The following is a 23,183-nucleotide window of genomic DNA, read 5'->3' on the forward strand; positions in this document are numbered from 1 at the left end:
ACCGGAGCATGGAGGAGTACGCCAGGGATTTTATTGGAGTGGCTCGGCGGGTGGATATGGAGAAGACCTGCCTCATGGTCTTCTTTTACGGAGGCCTGGCCGAGCCCTTCAAGTCCCTGGTGCCATACTGGGACCCCGAGGAGTCGCTGGAGGACTACATTGACCTGGCTCTGCAGGTGAGCGGCTCAGCCTTCAGGGTGGAGTTAGCTGCAGAGCCCGTTCACCGTTCTCCCGAGGCGGCAATCCGGGGGGCGGCGGAGGCATCGGTGGCCGCGCCCAGTGCCTCGCACCCGCTTCTGGAGCATCCTGGGCTGATGCACAGCGTGCAGGATCCCCCACTGATGTCGGTGCGAGCAGCATGGTCTGCTCGTGGTCTTTCCAGGGCGGCGGTGCCCGCTCTCAAGGCTTCCGAGGCGGCGGTGCCCGCTCACAAGGCTTCCAAAGCGGCGGTGCCCGCTCACAAGGCTTCCGAGGCTGCGGTGCACACTCACACGGCTTCCGAAGCGGCGGTGCCCGCTCACGATCCTCTCGAGGTGGCGGTGCACGCTCACAAGGCTTCCGAGGTGGCGGTGCACGCTCACAAGCCTTCCGAAGCGGCGGTGCACGCTCACAAGGCTTCCGAAGTGGCGGTGCCTGCTCACGACCCTCCTGAAGGGGCGGTGCACGCTCACAAGGCCTCCGAGGCGCCGGTGCCCACTCACAAGGCTTCCGAAGCAGCGGTGCCCGCTCACGATCCTCCTGAAGGGGCGGTGCACGCTCACAAGGCCTCCGAGGCGCCGGTGCCCACTCACAAGGCTTCCGAAGCAGCGGTGCCCGCTCACGATCCTCTCGAGGCGGCGGTGCACGCTCACAAGGCTTCCGAGGCGGTAGTGCACGCTCACAAGGCTTCCCAGGCGGCGGTGCACGCTCGCAAGGCTTCCGAAGAGGCGGTGCACGCTCACAAGGCTTCCGAAGCGGCGGTGCCCGCTCACAAGGCTTCCGAAGCGGTGGTGCCCGTTCACGATCCTTTCGAGGCGGCGGTGCACGCTCACAAGGCTTCCGAAGCGGCGGTGCCTGCTCACGACCCTCCTGAAGGGGCGGTGCACGCTCACAAGGCTTCCGAGGTGCCGGTGCCCGCTCACAAGGCTTCCGAAGCTGCGGTGCCCGCTCATGATCCTCTCGAGGCGGCGGTGCACGCTCACAAGGCTTCCGAGGCGGCGGTGCACACTCACAAGGCTTCCCAGGCGGCGGTGTCCGCTCACAAGGCTTCCGAAGCGGCGGTGCCCGCTCACGATCCTCTCGAGGCGGCGGTGCACGCTCACAAGGCTTCCGAAGCGGCGGTGCCCGCTCACGATCCTCTCGAGGCGGCGGTGCCCTCTCACAAGGCTTCCGAGGTGGCGGTGCCCGCTCACAAGGCCTCCGAAGCGGCGGTGCCCGCTCACAAGACTTCCGAAGCGGCGGTGCCCGCCCACAAGGCTTCCGAGGCGGCGGTGCCCGCCCACGAGGCTTCCGAGGCGGCGGTGCACGCCCACGAGGCTTCCGAGGCGGCGGTGCACGCCCACGAGGCTTCCGAGGCGGCGGTGTCCGCGCACGAGGCTTCCGAGGCAGCGGTGTCCGCTTGCGAGCTTCCCCGGATGAATCCACCGTATCCGCCCTGGCCTCCTGTTCTGCCGGTGCCATCCTGGCGCCCGTGTCTGCCTCTGTCTCTGGGCCCTCTTCCGCTGCACGGGCCTGGCCCACCATCCTTCCCCCTGTTCCACCTCCCTCCGGACGATTGGGGGTGTTGGTGGAACGTCTGGAAGCCGTTCCTTAAGGGAGGGGTCATGTCACGAGTCCGGGCTCGGCAGTTCTTCCCTGTTGCCACCAGAGGTCACCATCTCCCTTCCTCCCGGACTCATCTACGTAATCACATACACCTGCCACATCACATACACCTGCTTAACCACACACACCTGTACACTTAACACTCCCAGCTGTTCTCCGTTTGCCACAGACTATATAGTCTCCCCTTTCCCACCACTCTGCCTGGTTCGTTAATTGTAATTCGTGATTTGCAAATGCGTGGTTGTGTTTCATTTCTTGTGTTTTGCTCTGGTCTGGGATACATGCACTGTATTGCCGTCTGGTATCCCAGATCTTTTATGTTTTGTTTTTTGTGCCGTGTTGGCCTTTTTGTTGCTAATTAAAGAGCACTTCCCTGCACCTGGACCCTGACTCCATCTTTTCGCGGCGCTTCTTCGCCGTTCCGTGACAAATCATATCTGAAGATTGAACGATTAATTAGGTTGGCTTGAGAAAGCCAACCTACTGATCTTCTACTTAAGCTTGTTATTATTATTATGTTGGCTTGGCAAAGCTTGGTTTCATTCACACTGACAAGCTAAACCAACATATCTGATTATTACCAGGTCAGGGCTCATTAATAATGCTCATTAATCTGGCCAGAGAACAGTGTTAAACACGAGCGAACTCTCACCGCATCAATCAACCAGTGCAGTTTGAACGTGTCAGGGTTGAGTGAAGGGATAGAACGAGGACTCAATTGCTGGAGGAAAATAGGGCTTTATTAATTAAAAAATAAAATAAACAAAAAAGAACTACCCCATAGGGGAAAACACACTGGCAAGGCAGCTGCCCTCCGCGTTTGAAAGGAGAAATAGGCTACATACAACAAACTACATCATTTCCATGTGTTTTACAGCCTTATAAATAAAAAAATACATATAGAAGAACATAATAAAATTTGTGCTTATGAGTGCTTATATTTTCTCTAACTGCAGAGCAACTAGCAGCTCAGATGCTCGTGCACTGCTCCGCTTCTCTTGAATAAACACAGACAAGATGAATTAAAAAATTAAGGATATCTAAACATTTCGTTTACCCAGCTATAATACATAAAATAGAATTAGGACATGAAGCTAAACAAAAAACAAAAAAAAAAAACAGAGGGTTTAGTCCTGTTACGTTTTAGCTCGTAACTTTAAGAAACATGCATAGATCTTGAAAAACACAGCATTATTTTCTGAAAATTCTCTGGATTAAAAAGAGACCGAATTTGCGTCGATCAGATCGAAAGATTTTGTTCATAGAGCTGTCACACATTATACCAGACAGGCGATGCAAAGAAAAACAGATCTATGCTTCACGGTACGTTTTTATTCTTAACTTCACGAAACTTGCATAGATTATTTCGCATCCAGATAGCTAACTCTGTTGAAGTTGTTGTCATAGCCTAGTTTGCTTTTATTAGAATAGAAAATAGCAAGGATTCATGGAAAAATACTGTTGTATGTACATCAAATGTACATTTGATTTTTTTCATTTCTGGATCTAAACACCTACCTAAAACCTGCTCTTTTATACTATTGTTTGCAATTTGTTTATCGCACAATTTAACTGGTATCTACACTTTTATTTTCATAATAAACGTGTTTGTTAAAATAGACAATTACAGCGGTCTATAACAAATATTACCAGGGTTCAAACAAGCTGCTTAAAATGCCAGAAGTACTTGACCTTTACTTTTTGAAATGAATGAAAACATTATGAATGAAATTAGTGTTTATTTTTTAGTAATGACAATTTTGGTTGTCATGAAAGCCTTCTTCATTACAATACAAAATAGCAAGTGTCTATTGAAAATTTTATGAAGACAATAACTGTTTTTTTCATCATTATATTGTTTATATCTTATAATTGGTAAATAACCATTTAACAAGTCACATAATAATCAATAATTACTGTCTAAAATTACAATATTATATTATAAGTAAACTAATCATTAAACATTTGCAATCATTCAAGAAATATTGGTAATTTCATCTTAATGTAGTTCAGAAATGAAGGCCATTATGCTAATGTCCTTCAAGATCTCCTCAAATGCTTTGAAAAGGTTTCATTTACGTTTCATTTAAGTGACTAAATAAAAAAAAAATTCATTACATTTTCATAAACTTTAATAATGCCCATCAATGGTGTGCAAAACCTGTAATCTCCTACATGCCATCACTTTTATTTTATCTTATTTTAATCATTACTATTGACAGTATATTTCTGAAGTTTTCACACATAACTTAATGTACGTCCAACTGAAGAAGGGACACTATATTAGTTATCTATTTTCATATTGTGCATATAATAGTACTACTTGAGAAAGCCACCTTACTGAAATCTGACTTAAACTTATTATTAGTGGTGCTTGCCAAATGTAAGGCCATTCAGGTGGTTTGTGGGAATTTTTCAATTCAAAAAAGTTGCCAAAATACGCATAGGCCGGGCACGGGCTCACGCTCACTATTTGGACGGCACTTGCCACTTATTTTAATGGTGATGTGGACGTTTTACGAAAAAGCTGATAAGGCCGCCAAATCGGCAAAAGGCTCCGTACGGACGCCTCCGGGGGCACCCTCGCGCTGCGTGGCCCCTTATTCTTCATTGTAGTCTTCCTCAGTGGCACGGAATGCCTATTTTGACCCCTAACCACCTAAACTTCACCATAGTCTTCCTCAGTGCCACGGAAAGCCTATTTTGACCCCTAACCACCTAAACTTCACCATAGTCTTCCTCAGTGCCACGGAGAGCCTATTTTGACCCCTAACCACATAAATGACCGCGAAGTGCCTATTTTGACCACTGTCCACCTAAACGTCACCATTGTCTTCCTCAGTGCCACGGAGAGCCTATTTTGACCCCTAACCACCTAAATGACCGCGAAGTGCCCGTTTTGACCCCTAACCACCTAAACTTCACCATAGTCTTCCTCAGTGCCACGGAACGCCTATTTTGACCCCTAACCACCTAAATGACCGCAAAGTGCCTATTTTGACCACTGTCCACCTAAACTTTGCCATAGTGCCACGGAACGCCTGTTTTGACCCCTAACCACCTAAATGACCACAAAGAGGCTTATTTTGACCCCTAACCACCTAAACTTCACCATAGCCTTCCTCAGTGCCATGGAGAGCCTATTTTGACCCCTAACCACCTAAATGACCGCGAAGTGCCCGTTTTGACCCCTAACCACCTAAACTTCACCATAGTCTTCATCAGTGCCACAGAGCGCCTATTTTGACCCGTAACCACCATTTTTTTGTCAAAGCAGGATGTATCTATATCTTGGCTTCAAAAGGTCATAGGACCTCGAGATTCTATACAAGGGTAGCCGAAGGGGCCCCGATGTGAGATCCAAAGTTTCGAGTTTCTACATTGTTCCAAAAAATGTGACAGTGTCCGATCGGCCCGAAATTGATATATATACACGTCACGTCACGGCCCCCCGATTTACTTAATTGGCCGAAAAAGACCCCCTTGACCGCGAACCAAGGATATTATAGGTTTGAATTTTTAAATTAGTTTTTATTTTAATATCGTTTTCAAATTTCCTATAATTTCAGTTTAGTTTTAATTAGTTCCAATGGTTTGGTTAGTTTTAGTTTAGTTTTTATTTTGTGAACAAATTTCTATTTAGTTTTTATATATTTTAGTTTCAGTTTTAGTTTTAGTATAACTGTTACGGGGCTGACGAGACGTGAGACATGCGGATCCATATGCAAAGCTTTATTATTAAACATGGTCAGAAACAGGCAGGGTCAGACAGTGGCAAACAGGTATGGCAAGGGCAAGACACAGCAATCCGTGGAGCAAGCGTGGGTCAACGATCGGCGAACAGTATCCAAAGGGGCAAGGCAGAGAGATAATCCAGAAACGAAAGCAATAATCCAAACGGGGAGCGAACACAGTCCAAACGGCAAGGCAAAGGGGTAAATCCAGAAAACACGGGCAGGGTCAGACACGGAAAGGAAAACAAGGCAAGGCAAGACTATGAAAACTAGGAACGCTTTGTAAGGTAGCAGGCTAACAATACTCGGCAGCGAGCAAGAGCAAGTCCCAGGCTTAAATAGTGTGTGTTTGGGTGATAGTGATTGCGAGATGGTTCTCAGGTGTGGGCGTGATCAGTGTGAACAGCTGTGAGTGATTAGTGAGTGCAATGGATGGTGGGAAATGGAGTCCAATGTGCTGTGTAGTGTGAAAGTCCATGTGGTGAGCGGGTGACCCCTGGTGGTGAGTAAACTGAAGTGCATGGCCAGGATTCGTAACAATAACAGAGTTAATGGAACACTTCCAGTGTAGACCGAACCAAGACATTTAATTTGAGCAAAGTTGAATGTTTGCAGTTTACAGTTAACTCTTGTGCAAACCTCTTAATAATGAAAATAAAATAATTCTTTACAATTCAACAAAAAACAAAAATATGCAACTTATATGTGTAGCAAATTAGCTCAAAGTAAGATGAACATAATTTATAATAACGGGTTGTTATCAATTATATATTCATCTTCAGGAATTAACTGTAGCATTAACAGTACAATAAAATGATTTGTTCGTCCGCAGTACGGACAGTTTCAATCGTCTATTGACTTGAAGGAAAATTATTTCTCGGGTCACGAAAAATAATTTCCTCATTAATACAATCGCTCATAGAGCATATGTAACAAAACCGGAACGTTAAAGTGACCTCGTTTCTGTGAGCTGAAGACACAGACAACCAAGTGTGAATACATATGGATGTTTATTAAACTACTCTACGGGGTACATGTAACATTGAACTAAACACAAACATACACACATTAAACACAGATGCCAACGCAAGGAAGGCATGGAGAGAGAGAGAGAGAGAGAGAGAGCTGACACAACCTGTTAGAACCATCAAAGAATCACATCACCTTAATCAAAAGGGGTCGAAGCCTAGAAGCGCATCTAACATCCAACAAGCGGTTACTTGCACTGGTTTGTTGATGCTGAGTAAAGTGTCCTGCATTTGTAATGCGTTTCTTAATTCTTGATGAATTCCTTTAGGAGTGAAAGCTTCGTCATTCCAACCACGGGTTGATTGGTCCGAAGTTAAATCGCCAAAGTTACTGAGCTCAAAGCTGCCATGAGCTCGAACTTCCCCCGAAGGGGAGTCGCCAAGTTTCAACTGTGATTGTGTGTCTCTAGGGCACCAAAGGTAGAGAGAAGAACAAGTCTTTTGGGTTTGGGAGTTTTATCTGACCAAGTTACACCCATTTCTGGTCAGTTCGACCAGTAACAACGCGCATAGTTTCGGCAGGAGAGTGTTCCTTTGTCTCACTTGACACCTCATTTGCATGTTTTATGACTTCTGCTGAATCAGTGTAATTCTTCCCACAGTACTGTAGGAATATTCTGATGCATTTCACGAGGTCACTGTGTCCATCATTGTTTGAGAAATGAAGAGCAGATCATTTTGATATCAAGAAAGAAGCATCTAGCATATATTAAACCAGAGATACATTCATACCCTGAATATAGGCATTTAGAGTCTAACTAATACAAGTAAAGGGTTGTAACTAGGTTAATATAATAGGGGAATATACATACAACACACGCATATATCAGATACATTTATAACTGCTTAATTATAGCCTAAATAAAGCAAATGTCTTTATGTGTGTGTGTGTGATGTGTATTTGAAATTGTGGAGACCACTGGTCTAGTCAGGCCTGGTACCGAGGGTCATTTAGTTCTCTTGGAATGTGTTTGAAGTCCGATGGAGAGAACAGATCGTCAGTTCTGCTTAGCATCTGACAGTAGGGAGACAACCACTGGCAATTAAGCAGCCATATAAATGTAGAATGTGAGGCCAGGTCTGTGACTTATTTAGCTAATGTCAGAGGCTAAAAGGGGTCTCTAAGACATAAAACCACAATGACCATCAAGGATCATAAGCAGACGCTACATATGTATACAATTTATTAATTCATATTCATGTTCATATTCATTCATATTAAAGATGCAGTCTTGTTTAATATGTCAATAGTTTACAAACAACAAGCTAATCAAGGTTTCCAGAGTTACTAGACAGTATCAGGCAGTTGAGTTTTTATCAGGGTTGGAGCTAAATTCTGCAGGACAATGGCTCTCCAGTGCTGGATTTGAGGAAACATGCCCTGCATCCCAATGTGCATACTTTCCACCCTCTCTGCCCTAAATAGTAGGCCTATTAAAAATGACTAATATCACATAGAATTTAGCATGGACAGTGTGCACACTGGGACGCAGGCATGTTCTTTGAAATCGTCATTGAAACTCTGTAAACTTGATTTTTGTCCATCTGTGTTTTCAATGCATTAATTTGTTGGATCTTTTGCACAGACGAGCACACCAAGGTTATTATACTTTTGAATTTTTAAATTTGTTTTATTTTAATATCGTTTTCAAATTTGCTAAGAAATTCAGTTTAGTTTTTATTACTTTCATTAATATTTTTGTTAGTTTTAGTTTTTATTTTGTGAACACATTTTTATTTAGTTTCCGTTTTAGTTTCAGTTTTAATGAAAGTTTAGCAGAATCAACAGATCACTTCCAGAGCGAAGGCCTTAGCATAATTTAACCTTGAGTGAGGCAAACGTTTAGTGACAAAATTAACCCATGCTGAGATTGAGAGACGGTAAAAGTATACAAATATACACCAAATGAAGTAAGTCTTTTTACTACATAAATCTACACAGGTTGCACTTAATGTCATATCTAATGGTGTGTTGAGATATTTAATATGAAAATGAAAGTAGCCTAATTTGGTTATATGTCTTTTTGTTCCTTATTTAACCATAATCATGATATTGTAACTGTCACAGTCACTGAGGCGGAAGCAAAGATGCAGGTGAGTATATTTAATAATGGTCAGACAACACAAGCACAATACAGACAACAGTCTCTCGGATGGGGTGGTGGCGCAGGGACCAGATGAACAGCGTGCTGGTGAAGAGTGTCGAGGGTGAATCCAGTGCAGGTGATGATCCGGGTGAGACAAAGACTCCTGACACACTCGAACACGAACAGGAAGACGATGGTACACGAAGAAACACTGACTGGGGCTCATCCAAACACATCCAACGATCTGACAAGGGAGAGAAGTATTAAGTGAGGCTTTATAGCTGAGTGAATTGGCAGCAGCTGGTGCGGGAATTGAGATCAGCTGGCGCGCTGATCACGGAGCGAGGGACACGCCCACAATACACAGACAATGATACACGAGACATGGAGGCAGTAGATTAATATACCGTGACAGTACCCTCCCTCCTAGGAATGCCTCCTGGCGTCCCCAGACTCCCTTACCTGTCGATTGTAATCATCGATAAGGGAGTGATCCAGAATGTCTCTAGCAGGCACCCAACTTCTCTCCTCCGGACTGTAACCTTCCCAGTCCACCAAGTACTGGAATCCGCGTCCCCTCCGCCTAGAGTCCAGAATACGATCGACCGAATAAGCAGGTTCCCCTTCTACGAGTCGCGGAGGTGGGGGAACCGGGGCTAGCGGATTAATGCGGGAATAAAACACGGGTTTAATTTTGGACACATGGAAGACGGGATGAATTCTCCTGTACACTGGAGGAAGATTGAGGCGAACTGCCACCGGACTAATGATTTTAGTGACAGCAAACGGGCCAATGAATTTGGGAGCAAGTTTATTAGAAACGGAGCGGAGAGGAATGTTCTTGGTAGAAAGCCACACTTTGGAACCGACGACGTATACGGGAGGTCTAGACCGGTGGCGATCGGCCTTGGCCTTGGTGCGCGCTCCCACTTGGAGTAGAGTCTCGCGGGCTCTAGTCCAAGTGAGATGACACCTCTGGACAAAGGCGTGAGCGGAGGGGACCACGACCTCGGATTCCAGACTAGGAAAAATAGGTGGCTGGTAACCTATACTACCTTCAAACGGAGATAGGCCCGTAGATGACACTGGCAACGAATTGTGGGCGTACTCCACCATAGACAGCTGCTGGCTCCATGAGGAAGGATTTTTGGAGACCAGACATCGCAACGTTCTCTCCAAATCCTGGTTGGCTCTCTCAGTTTGACCATTGCTCTGGGGATGAAACCCTGAGGACAGACTAACAGTAGCACCCAGCAATTTACAAAACTCTCGCCAAAATTTGGACACAAATTGGGGACCTCTGTCGGAAACCACGTCCGTCGGGAGGCCATGTAACCGAAAGACGTGGTCAACGACTGTTACCGCTGTCTCCTTGGCTGAGGGTAATTTGGGCAAGGGAATAAAGTGGGCCGCCTTCGAGAATCGGTCCACCACGGTCAAAACTACCGTGTTACCCTGAGAGGGTGGGAGGGCGGTGACAAAATCTAGAGCGATATGGGACCAGGGTCTCGAAGGGACCGGCAGCGGTTGAAGGAGCCCATCTGGGGGTCTATTGGAAGTCTTACCAGTGGCACAAACTGAGCAAGCCAAAAAAAAAAAAAACTGTGAACATCACGAGCCATAAGTGGCTACCAAAATCGTTGCTTGACTAAAGATGTAGTGCGACTGACTCCTGGATGACAAGCCACACTGGAACAATGACCCCACTGAATAACGTCGGACCGTAATCCCTCTGGCACAAATAACCGGTTCGGTGGGCAACCGACGGAGGCGTTACCCCTTGCAAGGCCGTCTTGACCTTCGATTCGACCTCCCATGTGAGTGCGGAGATGATAAGGGTCTCCGGAAAAATACACTCGGGAGTAGACGGGCGATCGGAACGGTCAAAAATGTGTGATAAAGAATCGGGCTTGATGTTCTTGGAGCCCGGGCGGTACGAGAGAGTGAAGTCAAAACGTCCGAAAAAAAAAGTGCCCACCGAGCCTGCCTAGAGTTCAATCTTTTAGCAGTTTTAATGCATTCCAAATTCTTGTGATCGGTCCATACGATGAAAGGTACCCCCGACCCTTCCAACCAGTGGCGCCATTCTTCCAATGCTAGCTTGACTGCCAACAACTCTCTGTTACCAATGTCATAATTACTCTCGGCAGGGGACAAACAGTGGGACAAAAACGCGCATGGATGCATTCTGTCGTCCGCCGGAGAGCGCTGGGATAGCACTGCACCTACCCCCACCTCTGACGCATCGACCTCCACCACGAACTGACGTGATGGATCAGGGGTAATTAAGATGGGGGCTGAAACAAAGCGGCCCTTCAGTTTGGCAAACGCAGCCTCAGCTGCGCTAGACCACCTGAACGTGGTTCTGGGGGAGATCAAGGCGGTCAGAGGCGAGGCTAGTTGGCTGAAATTGCGAATAAACCGCCGGTAAAAATTGGCGAACCCCAGAAACCTCTGCAGGGCCTTGCGGGAGTCTGGGCTTGGCCAATCCACCACAGCCTTAACCTTGTCAGGATCCATGCGCACTCCCTCAGACGACACAATGTACCCTAGGAAAGGAACAGACTGTGCATGAAAAGCGCATTTCTCCGCCTTGACAAAAAGCCCATTCTCTAACAGCCTCTGAAGCACTCGTCGAACGTGCTGCACATGCTCCTGGAGAGAAGAAGAAAAAATCAATATGTCATCCAGGTAAACATATATGAATTGATCGACCATATCTCGCAGCACGTCGTTGACGAGTGCCTGGAAGACTGCCGGGGAGTTGGACAGCCCGAAGGGCATGACCAAGTATTCAAAGTGCCCCCTGGGGGTGTTAAAAGCAGTCTTCCATTCGTCCCCCCTCCTGATGCGGACCAAATGATAAGCGTTCCGTAAGTCCAATTTAGTGAAGATCGACTCTCCCTGCAACCTCTCGAAAGCTGAAGACATCAGCGGCAAAGGATAGGTATTCTTTACCGTGATGCTGTTCAACCCTCGGTAGTCAATGCAAGGTCGCAGTGATCTGTCCTTCTTCCCCACAAAAAAGAACCCCGCCCCCGCGGGAGAAGAGGAGGGCCGGATGAACCCCGCTGCTAGAGAATCAGAAATATATTTCTCCATAACCTCTCTCTCTGGAACAGAAAGTGAATATAACTTGCCCTTAGGCGGAGACGTACCTGGCAATAACTCTATGGCACAGTCATAGGGACGATGTGGAGGGAGAGAAGCAGCACGAGACTTATTGAACACCTCCTTCAGGTCTAGATACTCCGTGGGCACGTTAGACAAATCCCCTGCCTCCTCCTGCAAGGTGAAAACAGAAACAGACGGACAAGCAGACACAAGACAAGACTCATAACATTTAGTGCTCCATTCTGATACAGATTTCTGCTGCCAATCTATCCTGGGGTTGTGCTTGGTAAGCCAGGGGTGTCCTAAAACAATGGGTGCCAGGGGGGAGTCCAGAATGTAGAAGGAAATGATTTCAGTGTGATTGCCAGATACAATGAGTGTGATGGGTCCAGTGGTGAAGGAAATGTTAGGCAAGGTTTGGCCATTGAGGGCGTGGACTGCGATGGTATGAGTGAGGGGTATGAGGGGAACCTGAATCCGGAGTGCAAATTTGTAGTCCATTAAATTACCTTCTGCCCCAGAGTCCAATAGTGCTTGACCGACGTGAGTGTGTGCTGTCCATCTTAGTCTTATATATCTACACTTAGGAGTGTAGATGTAAATGAGGTCTTTTCAGCGGAAATCCCACCCGACAGTAGCCTCAGATTCACTGCCGGGCTTGGCCTTTTACTGGGCAGTTGTACGCGAAATGTCCCGCCGTACCACAGTAAAGGCAAAGGCCCTGGGACCTCCGCCTCTCCTTCTCCTCCCGAGACAGCCGAGCTCGCCCGACCTGCATGGGCTCGGGATCGTAGACGGAGCTGACCGCGTCCCTGTCACTGGCTCTGAGTGTCGGCATTTCCTCCGGAAATCGAGCAGGTAACCTCTGCCGTTCAACTCGCGAGAGTCCACCCGAAGAGCCAGTTCGATTAGTCCATTCAGGGTGGTGGGTAAATCCAGAATGTAAATCTCCCTCTGGACGCGATCAGCCAGCCCATGCAGGAACATATCCCACTGCGCCTCCTCGTTCCACTGACACTCTGCCGCCAAGGTCCGGAACTCGATGGAGTAATCCGCTACCGATCTCTCCCCTTGTTTAAGATCCGCGAGGATCCGGGCCGCCTCTCTTCCCGCGGCCGCGCGGTCAAAAACTCTTTTCATCTCGGCGGAGAGTGTCTGAAACGAGGCACAGCAAGGATCCTGGTTCTCCCACACCGCCGTTCCCCATAGTGCTGCTCTCCCAGTCAGAAGGGTGAGCACGAACGCCACCCTGCTCTGTTCGTTGGCGAAGGTCCTTGGCTGCAGAGCGAAATGCATGGAACAACGCGTAAGAAATGCTCTGCAATAGTTCGGCTCACCACTATACAATTCCGGAGCTGGTAGGCGGGGCTCTGGCTGGGAGACGCTCTCCGGTGGTATGAGGGGAGCTGGCGGTGTGGGCGGCGCAGCAGAAATTTGTAGATGTTGCATTTGCTGGGTGAGCTCGGACACCTGCGCCATAAGAGCATGAATCGCCAGCCCTGACTCCTTCATGCTCTTCTCCTGGGCATCCATCCGAGAGACGCTGGATCTGAGGAAATCCTCCAGAGACGAGGATGATCCGCCTGCTGCTTCCATTCTCTGGTCAGATTGTTCTGTCACAGTCACTGAGGCGGAAGCAAAGATGCAGGTGAGTATATTTAATAATGGTCAGACAACACAAGCACAATACAGACAACAGTCTCTCGGATGGGGTGGTGGCGCAGGGACCAGATGAACAGCGTGCTGGTGAAGAGTGTCGAGGGTGAATCCAGTGCAGGTGATGATCCGGGTGAGACAAAGACTCCTGACACACTCGAACACGAACAGGAAGACGATGGTACACGATGAAACACTGACTGGGGCACATCCAAACACATCCAAGTACATCCAACGATCTGAAAAGGGAGAGAAGTATTAAGTGAGGCTTTATAGCTGAGTGAATTGGCAGCAGCTGGTGCGGGAATTGAGATCAGCTGGCGCGCTGATCACGGAGCGAGGGACACGCCCACTCGCACACAATACACAGACAATGATACATGAGACATGAAGGAGGCAGTAGATTAATATACCGTGACAGTAACTGTCTTGTCTTGCGCACTTTTCCGTGAACATCCGCGTATTAATCATAACTGTGTGGGACTAATGAAATTCAATAATAACTGCAATCGTAGGCCTATTTAAAGGCTCACATTTGAATGTGTTATTTTCTTTATTTATGAAGAATTATAAGCGTGTGTATGATGTAATTTAGCCTATGCATATTTATTTGTTCGAAAGTTTGGCAGTGATCACAAAATGCTAGGGCAAGTTTTGAATTGTTTACAGAAAGGTGCTTTCTCATCTTTATTTTCTGTTAATTATCATGTTGCGTGTCTGTTTTTCTTCAAAGCACCAACTTGCCTAATGTTGGTTTGATTGCTTGTGTTAGATGAGAAAATAAATAAGTTTGCCTCCCTGATGTTGTAGATTAATGCGGGTCTGGTTTAGGTCGCGACTCTCGGTCTTTATGTCAAACGGTTCTGGTCTGGTAGGGTACAGAAATAAGTTAGTGCTGCTGTCGGATAACGGGTCGGGTGTTCTGTTAAGTACTGCTGGTGCACGTTTACTAAACAGGACCCGTGCAGGACTCTGCTTTAAACTGCTTTGCGTCTCTCCGTCAGAGATGCGCCATTTACAGGTATTTCCCTAAACCACCAAACAGCTCAAATATTTTTCAGCCAAGGGGTGAGAACGTAATGATTACGAAAATTATTATTTATTTTTTGTTAATTATTATTTTATTTCAGTTAGTTTTTTCAATAACTGTTGTTAGTTTCGTTTCGTTTTAGTTTTTCAAATATTTTGACATTTGTATTTTATTTCAGTTTACGAAATCGTTTTTTCATCAATCGTTTTCATCTTAGTTTTAGTATTCGTTTACGAAAATAACCTTGCGCTGGAGATGCTTTGATCACTGAACATCTTAGGAAGATGATCTGTTTTGATCAATTAACTTTTTTACATAACATTCTAACAAAGTTTACGATGCCAGATCCCCTCAAAAACTCAAATGAGTTGCATCCCCAGAAACTTTACAACATGTTTTACAACAGCCCTCTTGATCTGATATGGACGGTTCAATAATCATACGTCCAGCCATTCAGCACCTTTCTCTTTTTGTCGCACTGCGTGAGACAAAATATTTACATTTCGTAAGATGTTGTAAAAAGTTTAGGCATCTAATTACAGCTGAAAATCCAGAGAGCCCACCAAAACATTCGCTTTCATTCCAGTTTGTGTGCGCATACGTACGTTTTAACTGACATAGCACGCTAGAAGTTTTAAGATTGACAAAATCAGTATATAAAGGTATTAAGTGTGAATAACTAAACTAAACTGAAATAAAACAACATTTTCCTGCAGGTTATAGGTGAATGTTTAGAAGAAAACTTGTTTAACCTAATTTTTAAAGCGAAGAAAGTCTGGATTATATAACACGGCAGAAGTTTTAAGATTGACAAAAATCAAAGAGTAAATAAAGGAATTATGGCACTTAAATAAAATAAGACAAAACAAACAACTTTTTTTTTTTTTCCTGTGGGTCGTTTCTTTAGAAGAAAACTCATGTAACCTAATTTTAAAGTGAAAAGCTTTAGGATGAATGCTGAACAGGTTAATTAATTAAGAAATACTAAAGATTTATTAAAAACAACTTTCGTTTGTCACAGAACGGCCAGGCTCATCACTAAACCAATTACCACGATCCGCCTCACCTGAGTTCTGATCACCTTCACCTGCACCTCATCACCGCTGCTATCACCACCCTCAATAAGATCACTGTCCTCAGTTCACACAGTTGTCCGATCTTGTTGTGACTACAAGGAGAGACCGCTTACGAAGCTACTAGGCTGAGTATACTACCTGTACTTCCCTACCTGTCGTACTTCCCTTCTGCCTTGTTCCTCTTCATCCACCCAGCTCTCAGGAACCAGCTCCTGGTGACTACCATCTTCCCCAAGCTCGAAGTAACTCCGGTTCACCACGGACCTGCAAGTTAAGAAAGGGACGGTTAGAATCCTGACGATCTATCACCAAACTCACGGAGAATCACCACTCACCTGTTCTCACATCATCCACCTGTGCTGGGAGATCACCAAAACTGTTAATAAATATTATCACTTGAAATACTTACCTTTGTGTCCGACAGTTCCTTAACAGAAGATCGGACCTAGACCGCATCAAGATGAGTGTTCCAGACCCGTTTCAGGAACTAGTCGACACACTCAAAAGAATTCTAACCCGTCCAGCTTCATCACCCTTGCCAGAATCAGTTCCCACTCCCGTCTCCACCATCGCCAGCTCTTCTTCTCCAGTCATGTTCGCCAGTCCCATGGCCCGACCAGCGCCCTACTCAGGTGATCCCGAGGAGTGCAATGGCTTTCTATTACAATGTTCATTAACCATCGACTTACATCCACAGATGTTCCTCACGGATCAAGCAAAAATAGCGTTTGTGGTCACTTCCCTTAAGGGACCTGCTTTAAGATGGGCAGAGACAATACTTCATCAAGCAGGACCCGCCACGCAGTCCTTCCCGCAGTTCGTCGCCCACTTCAGAGAGGTCTTCAGCAGCTCTCCCGGGGACTCCTCAGTTGGTGAGCAGCTGTATCAACTTCGACAGGGGTCTATGACGATCCACCAGTTTACTCTGAAGTTCCGCACATTAGCAGCTGCGAGCGGCTGGAATGAGCCCTCTTTAATAACCGCCTTCCGTCAAGGTTTGAATCCCCGTTTGAGATTACATCTAGCCGCCTATGATGATTCACATGACTTGGAAAAGTTTATACAGCTCGCCATCCGCTGCTCCAATCGAATGAAGGCCTGCTCATCGGATACCAATGCTACCGCAGCCATTGTCACTCCTCCCAACCACCAGCCAGAGGTCAGCACCACCGCCGAACCCATGCAGACAGACATGTTTCGATTATCCCCCATGGAAAGGCAGCGACGTATAAACAATGGACTGTGTCTATACTGTGGCAGCCAGGAACATACGATCCTCACTTGCACCCTGCGTCCACCTAGATTGCTGGTGAGGGGCCTCAAGCCCGACATTCCCAAGATGAATCCCCTAACTACCTGTGCTAATCTAATCCTCGACACTGATTTACTGCCAGTTACCGTCCTCCTCGACTCCGGCTCAGCAGGGAACTTCATCTCGGGGAAGCTCTGCAGACAGCTCCACCTCTCGACCATTGCGACCGAAACTAACTACCAGATCCAGACAATAACAAGTACCCCTCTCACACGCCGTCTAGTTAAGCACTGTGTAGGACCCTTACAGCTCAGGGTGGGTCTACTTCATCAGGAATCTATCCATCTGCTGGTGCTTGAGGAATCTACGGTCGACATCATTTTGGGTCTGCCCTGGCTGGTAAAACATAACCCCGTGTTGTCCTGGAGATCTGGGGAAATCCTAAAATGGGGCTCGAGCTGCTTCCCACACTGCTTCCCGCACTTACCACTACCTAGACTCCAGAGCTCAAAGCAGTTATCGCTCTACTCAACTTCCGTGGAAAGCCCTGTGGAGCAGCAATCTACTGAGGTACCACCTGCTTATGTTTCCTTCCGTGATGTCTTTTGCCCCAAAAGAGCCTCACGCCTACCACCTCATCGGCCATGGGACTGTGCTATTGACCTAGTTCCAGGTGAGCCAGTACCACGGGGTCGGATATACCCCCTGTCATTGCCTGAAGAGAAGGCCATGGAGGAGTATATTAAGGAGGCTCTTAATCATCGTAGATTAGGATACATCGTACCATCAACCTCCCCTGCTGCCTCCAGTTTCTTCTTTGTGGCCAAAAAGGATGGAGGCCTCCGTCCCTGTATAGACTACCGTAAGCTCAATAACATAACCATAAAATATCGCTATCCCCTTCCTCTTGTCCCAGCAGCTCTTGAGCAACTCCGCGATGCCACCATCTTCACTAAACTGAACCTCCGCAGCGCGTACAACCTCATTCGCATCAGAGAAGGGGATGAATGGAAGACCGCGTTTGTGACCCCTACTGGCCACTACGAATATAGGGTTATGCCCTATGGGCTTGTCAACGCTCCCTCAGTCTTCCAGAGCTTTATGCATGAGGTGCTCCGGGAGTTTCTCCACCGTTTTGTGATTGTCTACATCGACGACATATTAATCTACTCCCGGAGCCTGGCCGAACATCGCCACCACGTTGCGGAGGTCCTCCAACAACTCCGCAAGTTCCAACTATATCTCAAGGCCGAAAAATGTCTCTTCCACCAACCCTCCGTGCACTTCCTGGGCTATATCATTAGCAATGGTGGCATTCGCATGGACAAGAGGAAGGTGGAAGCTATCTCATCCTGGCCACGTCCCACTACCATAAAGGAACTTCAACGGTTCCTAGGATTTTCCAATTTCTATCACCGCTTCATTGCCAACTATAGTTCAATCACCAGTCCACTTACTGACCTTCTTCGGGGAAAAAACAAATCCCTTACCTAGGACCTCAACGCTACGGAGGCCTTCAATCACCTTAAGAAGGCCTTCTCTACTGCACCACTCCTCATCCATCCCAATCCAGACCTACCCTTCATTGTGGAAGTAGACGCTTCCACCACCGGAGTTGGTGCGGTACTCTCTCAGCAGCAGGGGAAGCCTCCCAAGCTCCATCCATGTGCCTTCTTTTCCAAAAAACTCAGCCCGGCGGAGAGAAATTACGACATCGGAGATTGCGAGTTGCTAGCTATCAAGCTAGCGTTAGAGGAATGGAGACACTGGTTGGAGGGGGCATCTCATCCTTTCTTGGTACTCACCGACCACAGAAACCTTGAATACCTGCGAGAGGCTAAACGGCTCAACCCTCGCCAGGCTCGATGGGCATTGTTCTTCGCAAGGTTTGATTTTAAGATCTCCTATCGCCCCGGCTCTCGCAATATCAAGGCAGATGCCCTATCACGCATGTATTCCTCCGAAGAAATACTCGAGGAACCCGAAGGGATTCTTCCTGCTGGCATTATCACAAGCCCCATCATTTGGACCTCTCCACCAGTCGTCTCCGAGGCACCTCCAGCGAATCCGCCGGGCTGTCCTCCCAATCACCAGTATGTTCCACGGACTCAGCGCACACCCCTCATCCACTCCACACACTCTTCACTTGGTACTGGCCACCCAGGGGCCAACGCCACTCTCTCGCTGCTAAAGGATCGCTTCTGGTGGCCCAATATGGCAAGGGACGTGAGAAGGTTCGTTCAGGGCTGCCCAGATTGCGCCATTTCAAAAAGTTCCCGTCATCTTCCTTCAGGCAAACTGGTACCGTTACCCATACCCAACCGTCCTTGGTCACACCTGGGAGTCGACTTTATCACTGACCTGCCACCATCCGATAGCAATACCTGCATTCTAGTCATCGTCGACCGATTCTCTAAATTCTGCCAACTTCTTCCCTTACCAGGACTACCCACAGCCATGAGGATGGCTGAGTTACTCTTCAATCATGTGTTCCGATATTATGGAATCCCTGAAGACATTGTCTCCGATAGGGGACCTCAATTTATCTCTCGGGTCTGGAAAGCCTTCTTCACTCTCCTGGGTGTGACCATCAGTTTAACCTCCGGATATCATCCCCAATCAAACGGGCAGACTGAACGCAAAATCCAGGAAATAGGACGTTTCCTGAGAACCTTCTGCCACAGTCGCCAGAACTCCTGGAACCAGTTCATAGGCTGGGCAGAGTACGCCCAGAATTCTCTCCGGCAAGGATCCACTGGACTCACTCCCTTCCAGTGCGTACTCGGTTTCCAGCCTCCCCTCTTCCCTTGGTCAGGTGAGCCTTCCGACGTGCCCGCCGTAGATCACTGGTTCCGGGAGAGCGAGGGAGTCTGGGACTCGGCACACCTCCATCTACAACAGGCAGTGCGCAGACAGAAGATCTCCGCTGACGCCCGTCGCTCTGCTACACCGACTTACCTACCTGGTCAAAAGGTATGGCTGTCAACACGGGACGTCAGGCTGCGCCTGCCTTGCCGCAAATTAAGTCCCAGATTCGTTGGTCCCTTCACAATTCTGGAACAGGTCAACCCGGTCACTTACAAATTACAACTACCTTCACATTATAGGATACATCCCACATTCCACGTGTCACTTCTCAAACCTCATGTTCCTTCTGTTTCCCCAGAGCCTGGTCCGGTCGAGGAACCCCCTGTCCCTCTCATCATCGACGACGGCGCCATTTACAAGGTCAATGAGATCCTGAATTCCCGGCGCCGTGGTGGGAGGTTGGAATATCTGATGGACTGGGAGGGCTACGGCCCCGAGGAACGCTCATGGGTCCTCAGGGATGATGTTCTGGATCCCGCTCTACTGGAGGAGTTTCATGCCACCCATCCAAACCATCCTGCTCCACGAAACCGAGGTAGACCACCACAACGCCGGGGTCGGCCCTCAGGAGCAGGCCGTGGAGAGGGGGGTACTGTCACAGAACGGCCAGGCTCATCACTAAACCAATTACCACGATCCGCCTCACCTGAGTTCTGATCACCTTCACCTGCACCTCATCACCGCTGCTATCACCACCCTCAATAAGAGCACCGTCCTCAGTTCACACAGTTGTCCGATCTTGTTGTGACTACAAGGAGAGACCGCTTACGAAGCTACTAGGCTGAGTATACTACCTGTACTTCCCTACCTGTCGTACTTACCTTCTGCCTTGTTCCTCTTCATCCACCCAGCTCTCAGGAACCAGCTCCTGGTGATTACCATCTTCCCCAAGCTCGAAGTAACTCCGGTTCACCACGGACCTGCAAGTTAAGAAAGGGACGGTTAGAATCCTGACGATCTATCACCAAACTCACGGAGAATCACCACTCACCTGTTCTCACATCATCCACCTGTGCTGGGAGATCACCAAAACTGTTAATAAATATTATCACTTGAAATACTTACCTTTGTGTCCGACAGTTCCTTAACATCGTTCTAATGTTAAAACATTTGATTCTCTCTTATTTCACCACTTTTCATCCTGATATTTGCTTGTACAACCGATAGGGTAGCCTATAGCACAGCGTTACAGATTCTGCACATCATCTTAAAACCTTCTTTCGTTTCATTGCAGTGCGTGAGCCGCGATATTTTGCATTTCGTGTGATGTTGTAAAAGTTTAGACGTTGTACATCTGTTTCAACTGATAACAAGTCTTACGGCAAGAAAATCCAGTCCAGTCTTGATTTTATGAAGAAGTATGAAACAAAACCGTTCGCTTTCATTCCAGTTACATATTTGTGCGCGCATTTGTGTATTTTAACTGACTTAGCATGCTAGAAGTTAAGATTTACAAAAATCAAAGGCCTATTAAAAGAATTAAGTGCGAATAACTAAATAAAATAAAACAACATTTTCCTGTGCCCTAGAGGTGATTGTCTAGAAAAAAAACTTGTATAGATTAACCTAATTTTAAAAGTGAAAAACGTTAGGATGAATGGTGAATGCTTTCATCCATTAAGAAATGTAAAAACATTATTAAAAATAACTTTGTTCTAATGTTAAAATATTACTTGAATTCTTTTAACATTTAAATCTTCACATCGTAACCTCGGTTCCCTGAGATACGGAACGAGTACTGCGTACTTTGCCGTGCCAGGTAGCTGCACGACTCAGTCGTCGCTTCAGTCGAAGTAAACCTGAGGATCCTATGGCCAGACGGCCGATTATATAGCCAGATAACCCCGCCCATTCTGGCGGGATCTGGCGGGCTCCGTCGCCATAGGCTCGTGCAGCTCCGCTGCCGACACATTGGTTAGTTTTTAACACACTGCACGAACCAATGATCGTGCAGTTTCACTGCGTGATTGAATAAGGCTTCAGTAAAGGAGAAAAAAGGCTTTTTCCATAGCGTCTTTAGCAAGACGCAGTACGAGTGGAGTATCGATAGGGAACCGAGGTTACGATAGTAACCGAGTACGTTTTTATTTATAGCCTACTGTACATATTTTAAGAAAATATGGCTTTAAAGGTAGGACTGGAATTTGCGGCTCAAAATTCATTTTGGTCTATTCTAATGCATTTCTTATTTTTTATAGTCGCTGTAAAATGGGTAAGTTTATGTTTGGGGGTAGGTTAAGGGGTCTACAAATCTAAATGTTATGTTTTAAATGTTTTAACACATTAACCAAATTTTGAAAATGTATGTGTTGTCCTTGGAAGCGTTACTAGCTAATACCTATGTATGAACAATGAGATTGATCTTAAACAAAAGATGTTGGATCAGAATTTTGTTTCTTTTTTAGTCATTTTTCCTATAATGTAAGCCTTTTACAGTTGTCTTCTTTGTGCCCGTTTTGTCCCCTTTGATTAGCAATGAACACTTATTTTGTACTACAATGCTCTAACAAAGTCTATACTATTCCCTTTGCTGTGCTTCCCAGACCCTGCCTTGTACACTGCCCTCATGCAAGCTGTGATGTCATCTCAGAAGGTAGGCTTGACTTGCAAAAAGGTTTTTTCAAAATTACAGCAGCATATTGCTGACAGGCCAGAAAAATGGTGTTATAACAAGAGATTTTTACATTATTAGGAGGATATATTGGTTTATAACTGTTGTGTTAAATCCAAGTATGAAGTATTGAAATAATCAAATTGTGTAGCCTATATTGTGTATTTAAGGATTAGTTCACCCCAGAATTCAAATTTCCTGATAATTTACTCACCCCCATGTCAGTTTTCCTTTAAAATAAATGCTCTTCTGCTGTTTCTGTTAAAATAAAAGCTAAATTTAGATGTTCATTTACTATTTGGAGCATTGGTATCGCTAGATGAGGGCTGTATGAAATTTTTTTTTGTGGAAACCTGAAATTCGGCTAAAATCGAAAATTTGTTCACTTTTTTTTTTTTTGCCTGTAGCTCAAAATTATATTCACACTCACTGTCTTATCCTTAATTAAATAGGAGAATATGAGATGCCACCGAAACAAAGGAAAAAAATGTCCACATCCTCTCAAAACCCACTACGAAGTCTCCCTAAGCCTCCGAGTTGTAAGTAACAGATTTCACTTTTGGTGTAATTTCTTGTGTTGTGATGATTTGATGATGGTTTGTGCGATGTCAATTAGTGAACAGGCCAAATGAAAACAAAAGTGCAGTGCCAGCTGGTGTGAACATAGCTTTCCAGGCTTTGTGTACAATACAAACAGGGGCCCGTTGTATAAACTGCTTAGACTGGTCTGAAAAACTAATCATCTAATTTGATTTCTTCAAGACTGGTCATAACTTGTTAAAGTCTGTTATAAAAAGACAGATTTGCCCAGTCTGAGTCAAAAAGATGCAATCTTAACATAGTGGCTATGTTTATGCAACTGGCCCCAGATTTCTGATGAGAATCCCATTTTAAAAATGTTTTTGACCAGTTATGTTGTAGGTT

This window comes from Barbus barbus (genome assembly GCF_936440315.1).
Source record: "Barbus barbus genome assembly, chromosome: 19".
NCBI classification, from domain to species: domain Eukaryota; kingdom Metazoa; phylum Chordata; class Actinopteri; order Cypriniformes; family Cyprinidae; genus Barbus; species Barbus barbus.